At 40.6% G+C, this 13,322-nt stretch overlaps 1 protein-coding gene across 1 annotated transcript in view; it reads right to left on the bottom strand.

The window, feature by feature from the left end:
• Positions 1 to 12,898, bottom strand: part of ilvbl (ilvB (bacterial acetolactate synthase)-like) — a 55,198-nt gene extending 42,300 nt beyond the window's left edge. The window contains exon 1 of the mRNA XM_061878730.1: positions 12,818 to 12,898. The gene's annotated coding sequence lies outside the window, so the exon portion shown is untranslated. The remainder of the gene's footprint in view (positions 1 to 12,817) is intronic.
• Positions 12,899 to 13,322: the final 424 nt, after the last annotated feature.

Raw genomic sequence — 13,322 nt, 5'->3', positions numbered from 1 at the left:
GAACTTGCTTTATAAATAATATATTTATATAAAACCATTTTTCTCCTCTGTTGACAGCAGTGTTGTCGCTAGGAATTTTCAAAATGGGGTCCATGCCAATAAGTCATAAAAATGGGGTCCCACAGTACATTTTTGGGGTCCCACTTTTTTGTTAGCGTTTTGAAAATAAATGATACATGTATGCACTGTCCTGTTATATCTCACATTCTATATTGTGTTTTGGAAAATGGTTGTCATAAATGTCACTTAATTCAAAAAAAGAGGTTCCGCAGCCTCCGAAGCAGAACCTCCAGGTTCTGTAACAGCTTCTTCCCTCAGGCAGTAATACTCTTGAACGCATCATAATTAAATGATCCCCTCAACTCCCCCCAAAATGGATTAACTTGCTGGAAGATAGCTCCATCCTATCTTGCCGATTGTATTGTACCATATGTCCCGGCAAGAAATCTGCGTTCAAAAGACTCCGGCTTATTAGTGATTCCTAGAGCCCAAAAAAAGTCTGCGGGCTATAGAGCATTTTCCATTCGGGCTCCAGTACTCTGGAATGCCCTCCCGGTAACAGTTCGAGATGCTACCTCAGTAGAAGCATTTAAGTCTCACCTTAAAACTCATCTGTATACTCTAGCCTTTAAATAGACTCCCTTTTTAGACCAGTTGATCTGCCGCTTCTTTTCTTTCTCCGATGTCCCCCCCCTCCCTTGTGGAGGGGGTCCGGTCCGATAACCATGGATGAAGTCCTGGCTGTCCGGAGTCGAAACCCAGGATGGACCGCTCGTCAGGACCCAGGATGGACCGCTCGCCTGTATCGATTGGAGACATCTTTACGCTGCTGATCCGCCTCCGCTTGAGATGGTCTCCTGTGGACGGGACTCTCACTGCTGTCTTGGATCCGCTTAGAACTGAACTCTCGCGGCTGTGTTGGAGCCACTATGGATTGAACTTTCACAGCATCATGTTAGACCCGCTCGACATCCATTGCTTTCGGTCCCCTATTGGGGGGGGGTTGCCCACATCTGAGGTCCTCTCCAAGGTTTCTCATAGTCAGCATTGTCACTGGCGTCCCACTGGATGTGAATGCTCCCTGCCCACTGGGTGTGAGTTTTCCTTGCCCTTTTGTGGGTTCTTCCGAGGATGTTGTAGTCGTAATGATTTGTGCAGTCCTTTGAGACATTTGTGATTTGGGGCTATATAAATAAACATTGATTGATTGATTGATTGGAATAAAAAGACAATATAACATACATCCATAAACGCGGACGCATGTGGAAAAAGTGCAATATATTTATCGGTACAGTAATCTATTTATTTATTTATATATATTTAATTATTGTACATATATTTACATATTATTTATATATATTTATTTAATTATATATGCACCTTATTGTTTTTTTTTATTAATCCTGCACATGGCGTAGTGGGTAGAGAGGCCGGCCGGAAACCTGAGGGTTGTAGGTTCGCTTCCAACTTATTGACATCCCAAAAAATCGCTGCCGTTGTGTCCTTGGGCACCCTTTGCCCCCGGTGCCAATCACACTGGTGAATGAATGATTGGTGGTGGTCGGAGGGACCGAAGGCGCAAACTGGCAGCCACGCTTCCGTCAGTCAACCCCAGGGCAGCTGTGGCTACTGATGTAGCTTACCACCACCAGGTGTGAATGAATGTTGAATCCTACTTCTCTGTGAGCTCTTTGAGTGTTTAGAAAAGCGCGATATAAATCTAGATTATTATTATTATTACTACCTGCTGGTAGTTTTTTTTCTATATTTTTATTAAATAAGCTGAAGGGAATAAGCGGTAGAAAATGGATGGATGCATGAAGCTGTAGGTGTATTTATTTCAGTATAAAAGTGTAAAAAGTGTTTTGGTTCGGTCATGAAAATGATGATAATGGTGTGCCACATACATTTTATATTTAACGCTTAAAACTCTGGAGTCTACATCAACTTCAGATCTATTCCTCATTTCAAAATGTTTTATTTTGTTTATGTTGTTTTTTTGTTTGTGTGTTTTCCGCCCTTTTTTGGCAAAGAAAACTGTTTTTTTTTATGGCAAACACAAACATATGCAAAATCTTCCACCTAAAATATTTTTCAAAGTGGAATATTTGATGTGACGTAATCGGGGTTGGGTTGGGGGGTCGGGGGGTGTATATTGTAGCATCCCGGAAGAGTTAGTGTTGCAAGGGGTTCTGGGTATTTGTTCTGTTGTGTTTATGTTGTGTTACGGTGCGGATTTTCGTCCAAAATATGATTGTCATTCTTTTTTGGTGTGGGTTCACTGTTTGTAACAGTGTTAAAGTCGTTTATACGGCCACCCTAAGTGTGACCTGTATGGCTGTTGGAACAATCACTCCTGTACAAAGGCAAAACCTAGTAACTCACTTCTAGCTGATTTTGAGAAAACAAAGGAAAACCAATCTATCTTAATGCCGTCTTACAAAGATCTACAAAGTCATCAAACGTATAGATGTTTTCCTGAGCTTTCATTTTCTTGCCGATTGAGCCATGGATTGAATCTGCTCTCATGAACGTGTGCCCTTTCTCCAGATATTTTATCACAATCTCGGGTGGGCCCCATTCTGCGTTTGCACATTGGGCGTCCAGTTTTTATTTTGACCTCCACATTTATCTGCCCAAAAGAGTATGCAAGGGGAAGAATCAAGAACAATACATTTATGAAGGTGCTTGCAACGTCCTGGGCCAATCTTCCAAATATCCCCTCGTGCCATAATATCACATAATCAGGTTGACCGTCGGCCCCCATTCGTGCAAATGTCTCATTAAAGACAACAAGGCGACTGACAAAGAAGCTCCGATTGGTCCCTTGAGATACTAGGTTTTTCCGTTGTATCCACGCAGTTAGGTGGTAGTTGCTAGGTCCTGCCATGCGCGTAACAGCTTACTTACGGAACAAATTACAATATCGCATACACTAATCTAAAGCATATCACCTAGGAACTCCAAAATTATTACCAGCTCAGTTTTGACCAAAATTGAGTTACTGGGTTTTGCCTTTAGACAGGAGATCACTGCACCACCTCGCTCTCTACGTCCCTGTCCCTCCCTCAAGAAAGTTGCTGCGTGCGCACACCTTCACATTGTGATTTGTTTTTAACCCCTCTTAACCCTGTACGTACATTGAAAACACATGCAACCTTGACACATTTGAGGCATTTAAGAAACCCCGCCCGGACACCCCAGACAGTCCTGCGGGGAAAAGAGGACGTACGGTCAGTCTTCAGTATGAGCTTTCTTTTCAGACGGTCACTGGTCCTGAAAGGACGACTGTTGCTGTCGGGTCCATGCGACCGGCACAAAATATAAACCCTTCGTAGTGAAGTAGTTCTCCGATGTGATGGATGGGTGCAAAACCTCCTTCAGGCAAGAATGTCCATAAATACAGTATAGTAAGTATGTCATTATAATCTACTTTCACAAGTTAGCCAGGATTTGCATATCCCGTACACGCTTCAAAGTCTGTGTGCATGAGAAGATTATGTTCTGTTTGACAGCTGTACAGTAGGTGCTAAGTGGAGTGGTTTATGGAGTGATAAAAGTGGAGCTGAAATGAGAACGTCACATACAGCAAAAAGTAAGAAAAGAAAATGACTATTAAGGAAAGTAGTGTATGTCGGATGCGATGTTTTTATTTCCTCCAGTGTCCTCTTGAGCAGACATTCGAATTTGGTCTATTTATTTCGCCAGAGTTACAGGAGCACTCTGCTGTTTTAAAAGACCCTCTGCAAAAAATATCGAGTCCAAGATCATCTCCATGGCAACACTCCGTTTTTGAGAAATATGCTGCACTTTTTTTTTTTTCTTTTTTTTTAGCTGAACTCACAAGTCACCATTTGAATAGCCCAAATGATGAAAGAGAAAGGACCTAACACGGGACCTTGGGGATTGATTGATTGATTGAGACTTTTATGCATAGATTGCACAGTACAGTACATTTTCCGTACGGTTGACCACTAAATGGTAACACCCCAATAAGGTTTTCAACTTGTTTAAGTCAGGGTCCACGTTGATCAATACATCAGCATAATACAGTCATCACACAAGTTAATCATCATTGATTGATTGATTGATTGAAACTTTTCTTAGCAGCTTACACAGTACAGTACATATTCCATACAATTGACCACTAAATGGTAACACCCAAATACGTTTTTCAACTTGTTTAAGTTGGGGTCCACGTTAATCAATTCATGGTAATCAGCATATATACATTGAACTATTTACATTATTTACAATCGGGGGAGTGGGTTGATATTAGCACTCCAGTTATCAACAATTTTATCATCTGAGAAATGGACATTGAAACAGTGTAGGTCTGACTTCGTAGGATAAAATAGTGAGCTCAGAAAACACCACGATTGTAACTAAAGAAGTTGAACAGCTGACTAATGACGGCATCTGAAGTAAATATGCTATGACAACGCCTTAGGCCAGTGGTCCCCAACCACCGGGCCGCGGACCAGTGATTTGTACCGGGCCGCACAAGAAATAGAAAAAAAAAATGTTTTTATTTTTATTTTTTATTATTAAATCAACATAAAAAACACAATGTATACATTATACATCATTATAGATCAATGCAGTCTGCAGGGACACAGTCCGTAAGCACACATGATTGTATTTCTTTATGAAAAACAAACAAACAAACAAAAAAACACGCCAAGGCCGGGACTAGGTGAAAATTGGCCAATGATACTTGAACTTGCTTTATAAGTAAAATATTTATTTAAACAAAGCACTTTTTCTCCTCTGTTGACAGCAGTGTTGGCGCTAAGAATTTTAAAAATGGGGTCCCATGGACCCCATAAAGTCATAAAAATGGGGTCCCACAGTAAATTTTTGGGGTCCCGCTTTTTTTGCAAGCGTTTTGAAAACAAATGATAAACGTATGCATTGTCCTGTTATATCTCACATTGTATATTGGGTTTTGGAAAAAGGTTGTCATAAATGTTACTTAATTCATTAAAAAATAATAATAAAACATTTGTACACATTCAGTTTTAAACATTCATTCACTTTCTTCTTTCATTCATGGATCTAAACTTTACCGCTGCTGGTAGTTTTTTCTATATTTTCATATAATAAATTGTAGGTGTATTTATTTCAGTATAAAACTGTAAAAAGTGTTTTGCTTCGGTCATGAAATGATGATAATGGTGTGCCAGGGCATACATACATTTTATATTTAACACTTCAATCACTGGAGTCTACATCAACTTCAGATCTATTCCTCATTTCAAAATGTTGTAGTTTTTTTTTTATGTTGTCTTTTTTGTTTTCCGCCCACAAAACTGTTTTTTTTTAATGACAAACACAAAATATGTAGAATCTTCCACCAAAACAAATTTTCAAAGTGGAATATTTGATGTGACGTAATCGGGGTTGAGGTGGGGGATGGGGGGTAGTGGGGGATGCATATTGTAGCGTCCAGGAAGAGTTAGTGCTGCAAAGTATTCTGAGTATTTGTTATTTTGTGTTTATGGTGTGTTATGATGTGGATGTTCCCCTGAAAAGTGTTTGTCATTCTTTTTTGGTGTGGGTTCACAGTGTGGCGCATATTTGTAACGGTGTTAAAGTTGTTTATACGGCCACCCTCAGTGTGACCTGTATGGCTGTTGACCAAACATGCCTTGATTAACAACCAATCCACTATCTCGCTCTCTTGCTCTCTCTGCCCGTCCCTCACTACTTTTTCTGCATGCGCTCATCTTCACAATTTGTTTTGTTTTTTTCAACCCCTTCTTAACCCTGGACGTACATTGAAAATACACGCAACCCTGACTCAAAACGCTGGACAGTTGAGGCATTTAAGAAACCCCGCCCAGACAGGCCCGTAAAAGAGGACATGTCCGGGGGAAAGAGGACGAATGGTCAGTCTAGTATCGGTACACTCCTATCTGTTAGCAACAACAAGAAAATAAAGTGCAGGAAGAAAGTGAGTCACCGACAGAAAGTTCAGCATGAATTCTGTCTGATGACAAAAATCCATTTTACAAATGTTTAAAACAAACTCCAGCCATATTTCCGGTGATCCGCTTCCATTCGCTTCCAAATGAAACATTGACGGACTTCCCCGCCACACAGTCTTTTACGGCCTGCTGTAATTTACTAGACCCGGTTGGGCAATACACCCATAAAAAGCACCTACATCTCTGCATAAATTAGCTAGCTAGATTTCTTTTTTTTTTTTGTGTGTAAGGCAATTACGGATTCAATTTAGACTTTAGTGGGCAAATTGGATTGAGTTTAATAGTTGAAATGAAGGGCATGAGACTTGATGAATGAGGGTGCGGGGTGTAAGTTTGCATCCATTTAAAACACAAGACGTGCCTGTCATGTCATTGTGATCGGTGGCTAATCTCAATTCAGTCAGTAAACAGAGAATTAATGGACTTCTGCGATTTACATTTTGTTTCAACATCCTGTCAAGATTTTCACACTTTTGGATGTCCAAACAGTCAGTTTCACATCAACGCCCTGTGGTGATGGACATCTGAAAGGATTTAAAAAGGTGTTAACGGTGTTTTTTTTGTGTGTGCACCATCACCAAATTAACACTTCCTACATGAGTCATTCCAATTGCTGCTTTTTTTAGGAAATGTTTTCACCAGCAAGAAGAGAGGACTGATAGCTTTGTCACAAATGCTGGCCAAATACATCAAGTACTGACAGGACTTCAGTGACGTTCGATGCATTAGGAAAGGGATATTCAACTAAATTGTTTTGGGGGCCATATTTGCAGGTAGCTAAGGACCGAGGTTGGGACTTTTTTCTTCAATAGTCCATCCATCCATCCATTTCCTACCGTCGCGGGGGGTCGCTGGAGCCTATCAGCAGCATTCGGGCAGTAGGCGGGGTACACCCTGGACCAGTGACGTGCTGTCAGGGTAGGCAAGAGAGGCAGTGCCTCACCTCGCCACCAGGACTTAAAGGGGAACATTATCACAATTTCAAAGGGGTTAAAAACAATAAAAATCAGTTCCCAGTGCCTTGTTGTATTTTTTGAAGTTTTTTTCCAAATTTTACCGGTCCCGGAATATCCCTAAATAAAGCTTTAAAGTGCCTTATTTTCGCTATCTTCGAAACCACTATCCATTTCCCTGTGACGTCATACAGGGCTGCCAATACAAACAACATGGCGGTTACCACAGCAAGATATAGCGACATTAGCTCGGATTCAGACTCGGATTTCAGCGGCTTAAGCGATTCAACAGATTACGCATGTATTGAAACAGATGGTCGGAATATGGAGGCAGATAGCAAAAACGAAATTGAAGAAGAAATTGAAGCTATTGAGCAAATAGCTATTGACGCTATTCGGCCATAGCGTGGGTGTACCCAATGAAGTGGCCCATAGCATGGCTGCCTTATTAGCATCGCCGGTAAAATATGCAGACCAAACGATCAGGACTTTCGCATCTTGTGACACTGGAGCAACTTAAATCCGTCGATTGGTAAGTGTTTGTTTTGCTTTAAATGTGGGTATCTAGTTTTAAATGTACATACAGCTAGCGTAAATAGCATGTTAGCATCGATTAGCGTAGCATGTTAGCATCGATTAGCTGGCAGTCACGCCGTGACCAAATATGTCTGATTAGCACATAAGTCAACAACATCAACAAAACTCACCTTTGTGATTTCGTTTACTTAATCGTTGCAAATGCATCTGCAGGTTATCCATACATCTCTGTGCCATGTCTGTCTTAGCAACGCCGGTCAAATGTGAAGACACTCTGGTACATTCAATGGGGGTCTGTCGGCAGATTTCTTGCCAGTGGTGCAACTTGAATTCATCCCTGTTAGTGTTTTTACACCCTCCGACAACACACCAACAAGGCATGATGTCTCCAAGGTTCCACAAAATAGTCGAAAAAACGGAAAATAACAGAGCTGAGACCCGGTGTTTGTAATGTGAAAATGAATATGGCGGGTGTGTTACCTCGGTGACGTCACATTCTGACGTCATCGCTAAAAGACCGATAAACAGAAAGGCGTTTAATTTGCCAAAATTCACCCATTTAGAGTTCGGAAATCAGTTAAAAAAATACATGGTCTTTTTTCTGAAACATCAAGGTATATATTGACGCTTGCATAGGTTTGGTGATAATGTTCCCCTTTAATTATGAGATGTTAAAAAAACAATAATAAAATAAGTTTGAATATTTCTCTTTTGGTCGATGCTTTCTATGTGATTTTGGTGTGGTTCCTGTACATTTGGATAATTTTCATGGTCAAAATACCGGAAATTCTGTGTTTCCTGATCAAAATAACGCAACAGACCAGAAGTGAGGCAGGCACAGGTGGTGCTTACACGGCTACACACAGAGTGTATTGAGCGTGCGCGTGCTTGATGCCACGGGGAATAGGCAGGCCATGAGGCAGCAAGTACCTCTGCCTCAAAGTAGGGGGCGATATATTGTTCATCGCCTCAGCAGTAATCTGACTCGCCACACTGGGAGAAATTGGGGCGCTAAAGCTAGCGGACACACGTCTCTCCAGCGGAAGCCAGACTTTTTTTTTTATGTAGTTTTTTTAAACTGTATTTATAACAAACATGGCATTTTTATTAGAGAAAGCCAGCGTTTGTGGGTGTTATTGCTGCTTCAGGTACAAATACAGAAAGGTAAGATACACTCGCAAAAATTGATTTATTTTGTTAAAAGAAAGTGGGACCAAAAAGTATTTAATAACAACTTTGGCAAATACTTTTTGGACCAATTTGTCAAACCATAATATCATTATGATAACGTTTTTATGAAAGCAAATTACTCCCTTTGTTTTCCTGTTATTCTAATGTGCAAAGAAAATCAACAATGGTTAGAACTGCTGTAAAAAAAAAAAAAGAAGAAAAAAAAACTCCAAAAGTATGCATGCCTCACCTAGTCTACAGTTCACCGCACGTCACTGACTGCCCTGGACAAGTCGCCACCTCATCACAGTCTTCAATTGTCATATTTTATATATTCCAGGAACCAGATTCCTCTTCAGTAGTCATTGAGTTTGAGTTTATTTGGAACATGCAAGCATACAACATGATACATCACAATTTCCAGTTTCTCTTTTCAACATGTTCGAAAAGGAGTAGGAAGAAGGAGCTTATTTAATACTACCCCTTTTCTTTTACATATCAGTTGCTAAAACTTTTGTTCACAATATACTCCATAATAATAATAAAAATAAACAAATAAATGAATAATACTCGAAGTAAATTACATTTCTTATGGTGATATGAGTAAGATTATTTAGAAAATGAATGGATGGATAAAATAAATTCAGAATGTTTATCATGCTTCTTCTTCTTTGTACTTTGTAAACACTACGTTTGAAGAGTTTTTTTTTAAGTGGATCATATTGGTGCATTGTTTGATTGCTTTGCTTAATCCATTCCATTATTTAATACCACATACTGATATACTGAAGGTCTTAAGTGTTGTACGTGCATACAAATGTTTTACATTTTCTCTAAGATTTTTTTGAGAAGATTTGTTGTATATTCTTTGGTAGTGACGTGATGTGGATTTTTATGAGATTTGTTCTACCGTGATGCAAACGGACTAGAAGGTAAAAACATGATTTAATCTTGACTATAACTCAACAAAGTACAAAACAAACAGCGCTCACAAGGCGAAGGCACGAACTTGGGCAAGGGAACAAAAGTTAAGATTAGCATGAACTATGAACATAAAACGGTGGCTTCACGGTGGCAGAGGGGTTAGTGCGTCTGGGTTCAAATCCAGCCTCGGGATCTTCCTGTGTGGAGTTTGCATGTTGTCCCCGTGAATGCGTGGGTTCCCTCCGGGTACTCCGGCTTCCTCCCACTTCCAAAGACATGCACCTGGGGATAGGTTGATTGGCAACACTAAATTGGCCCTAGTGTGCGAATTTGAGTGTGAATGTAGTCTGTCTATCTGTGTTGGCCCTGCGATGAGGTGGCGACTTGTCCAGGGTGTACCCCGCCTTCCGCCCGATTGTAGTTGAGATAGGCGCCAGCGCCCCCCGCCACCCCAAAAGGGAATAAGCGGTAGAAAATGGATGGATGGATGGATATGAACATAAAACAAACAACACTTACTGTGGCTTGAAAGGAGCAGCATGAACTATGGCATGGACAGAGTAATGTCGCCAGGACGACGAACTTCAGGCTGATAGTCCCTTGATTAGAACAGGTGCGTGCATAAGGCAGGTGAAACTAATGAGTAGTCGTAGAAACCAAAACAAACAAGAGTGCACAAAAACAGGAACTAATGGAGTCCACAAACCAACAGAACATAACCAAACAAAGCAAGATCTAGACCACAGATCATGACAGGTAGCAGGTTATAGTTTGCTTTGTGTTTAATTTTAGCTGTTTGCAAATTCACTATGTCGTGGAATTTCAGTATTCTTGATTCAATAAATAAAGGGTTTGTGTGTTCTCCATATCCAACATTATTCAAACTGATCTTTTTTGTAACCCCGTTACATTTTATTTGGGTCTATTTACTTTGATTTAAAGGAGCCCTGTGCTGTTTGTTTTTAAGGACCTTCTGCAAAAATGCTAGTCAAAGATAATCTCTATGACAGCACTGTAGTGTTTTAAACATCTGCTGCAAAAATGAGTCTTACACTTTTAAAAAAAAAACTGCACTATTTTACCTTTAATAAAATATTTTCATAACTTTAAAGATGATACATCGACTTACTCAGACCTACTCAGTGGCCTTGTGGTTGAGTGTCCGCCCTGAGATCGGTAGGTCGTGAGTTCAAACCCCGGCCGAGTCTTACCAAAGACCATAAAAATGGGACCCATTACCTCCCTGATCGGCACTCAGCATCAAGGGTTGGAATTGGGGGTTAAATCACCAAAAATGACTCCCGGGCGTGGCCACCGCTGCTGCTCACTGCTCCCCTCACCTCCCAGGGGGTGAACAAGGGGATGGGTCAAATGCAGAGGACACATTTCACCACACTTAGTGTGTGTGTGACAATCATTGGTACTTTAACTTAACTTTAACTTTACAACTAGTTGAATGACACCTCTGTCATGGCCTGAGAATGTCTGTATCACTTAGAAGAAAATATGATTTAAAACGTGTGTATGCATGTCCAACACTTAAGACCTTTAGCATATCAGTATGTGGAAATTAAATTGTGGAATGGATTAAGCAAGGAAATCAAACAAAGCACTAATATGATGAAGTTTTTCTTAGTACTTTGTTCAAACTACAATTATGATAAACATCCTGAACCTTTAAAAAAAAAAGAGATCGAATATTTATGAATTTAATATTTGTTTACTAACTTCTGATTTTTACGAATCGTTACAAATAAGAATTGCGCTTATTTCGAAAATCTATTATTTTTTTTACACCCATAGTATCAATGCACTGCACGCTTGCTGCTAAAATGCCCATAAAAAGTGACGAATGTCTCCTGCTTTTTTGAAAACATAGCAAAACACCACAGGTAAGAAAATAACGACATGGTCGTGTAGTAAATGGGTGTCTCCATGGTGATGCCCAGCATTGAACACGCACAATTTAAATTAGGCGGTCTGCGACACAATTCAATTGCACAAATGGTGTTAATAGATCACACGCAACACCCAATTATAGTGCACTCTATTCTATAGATTTTTACACACTGCTTAGCACAAGGTACTTAGATCTTAGTAAATCAGGCGCTTACTGTGTCATGATCTGTTGTCTGGATCATGTTCGTTATTTTCAGATGGATCACATAATGGAGAAGCTTGCTGAAAAGGAAATTTGAATATAATTTGAGAGGACCCAGCATGGACGAATTGAGCAGACAAGTCATTGTTTTGTCTGCTCGTGGAAAACAAACATCCTTATCTACGATTTGACTCCCTCGAATGGCCTTGACGCTGTGGAAACAGGACCAGGCTGTTCTGAAAAACACCCCCGAGGACACCTCAATGATGGACGCTTTTGATCTCCCTCCCTCCTCAACGACACGTGGAGTCGAACTTTTGCAGATGGGCCTCAGTCTAAAAAAACCTTACATCTTCACACCCAAGATAATTGGGCATACACGCCCCCCCCCCCCCCCCCACCCCATGCCTTCACCACCGCTTTTTCCCCTCAGGGTGATGGTCGGATGGCAGCGCTTCAAAGCAGCAGACGCCTTCCAGGGCCCCAACTCCCCGCCCCTCTGTTGCGAGTTTGTCGTGATTAAATGTAACGTGTTTATGTGTGCATTGCATGGAGTTTTTTTCCCACTCCAGACTAGGCCCCCTTGAGGAGTCCAGTCGAGATTGTATTTTTTTCCTCATCTTTTTCCCCATCTTTTACGGGGAGCCTTGTGGCGACCCATCAGCGTTACTGTTCTGTAACCCTGTACACTGTTTGTTTGTCTGATCTTGAACGGGTTTGTGCTGAAAACAAATTTTGTTGTACTTGTGCAATGACAATAAAGATTTACCTACCTACCTACCTTGTGAACTCATTTAGTTCCTGTTTACGCTCCCTTCTTTAGTTACCATGACGACCCATTAGTTTCACCTGCCTAATGTGTTCGGATCGCGCACCTGCTCTAATCCGAGACTATTATTTAAGCCTGTTTTGCCAGTTAGTCGCCCTGGCGACAATCGGTAATTGCTCCTTCATGCCATAGAGTCATGATCTGTATTGATTGTTTCATGCTCGTTTCATGCCACAGTTAGCGAGTTTTTTTTGTTTCCTGTCCATAGTTCTGTTTAAGTATTAGTTTTTGTATCATGCGCTAAGTTGTGCCTTCGCCTTGTGCGCCCTTTTGTTTGTACCATTTGATAGTGAATAATTAAATATGTTCCTACCTTTAACGCCTGGTCCGGAGTAGTCCGTTTGCATCCCGGGAGAACAATCCTCGCATAATGATGCGACCACGTCATGGCATACTGTACAAAAAAAGCTCATTAGAATTAAAGCCAGACACACAAAAGAAATAAGGCAGCATAAAACTGTCTAGATTCCAACATCAAGGCTACCCCAGCAGGCACAAGACATTGATACTGACTTTGAAACTACGTTGCAAGATAGTTGTATTTGTAAATTGAGACAACGTTGATGTCTGATGTTGGATCCATGTTGTTGGTTGGGAAATGACCAAATTTCCAAAAGGTCAAATCAACGTCACAACCTGACATTGAATGAATGTCGTCAAAAAGACGTTTCAACGTTGTATTTCTGTTGTAGAATATTGTTTGGGAAATGACCAAATTTCAATGGTCAAATCAACGTCAGACCACAACATTGATTAAACGTTGTCAAAAAGCATGTTGTTTCAACGTTACGTTTTTCACACAGCTGTAGGAACTCAAA

This window comes from Nerophis ophidion, linkage group LG18 (genome assembly GCF_033978795.1).
Source record: "Nerophis ophidion isolate RoL-2023_Sa linkage group LG18, RoL_Noph_v1.0, whole genome shotgun sequence".
Lineage (NCBI taxonomy): Eukaryota > Metazoa > Chordata > Actinopteri > Syngnathiformes > Syngnathidae > Nerophis > Nerophis ophidion.
This window is presented reverse-complemented; position numbering and strand designations above follow the sequence as displayed.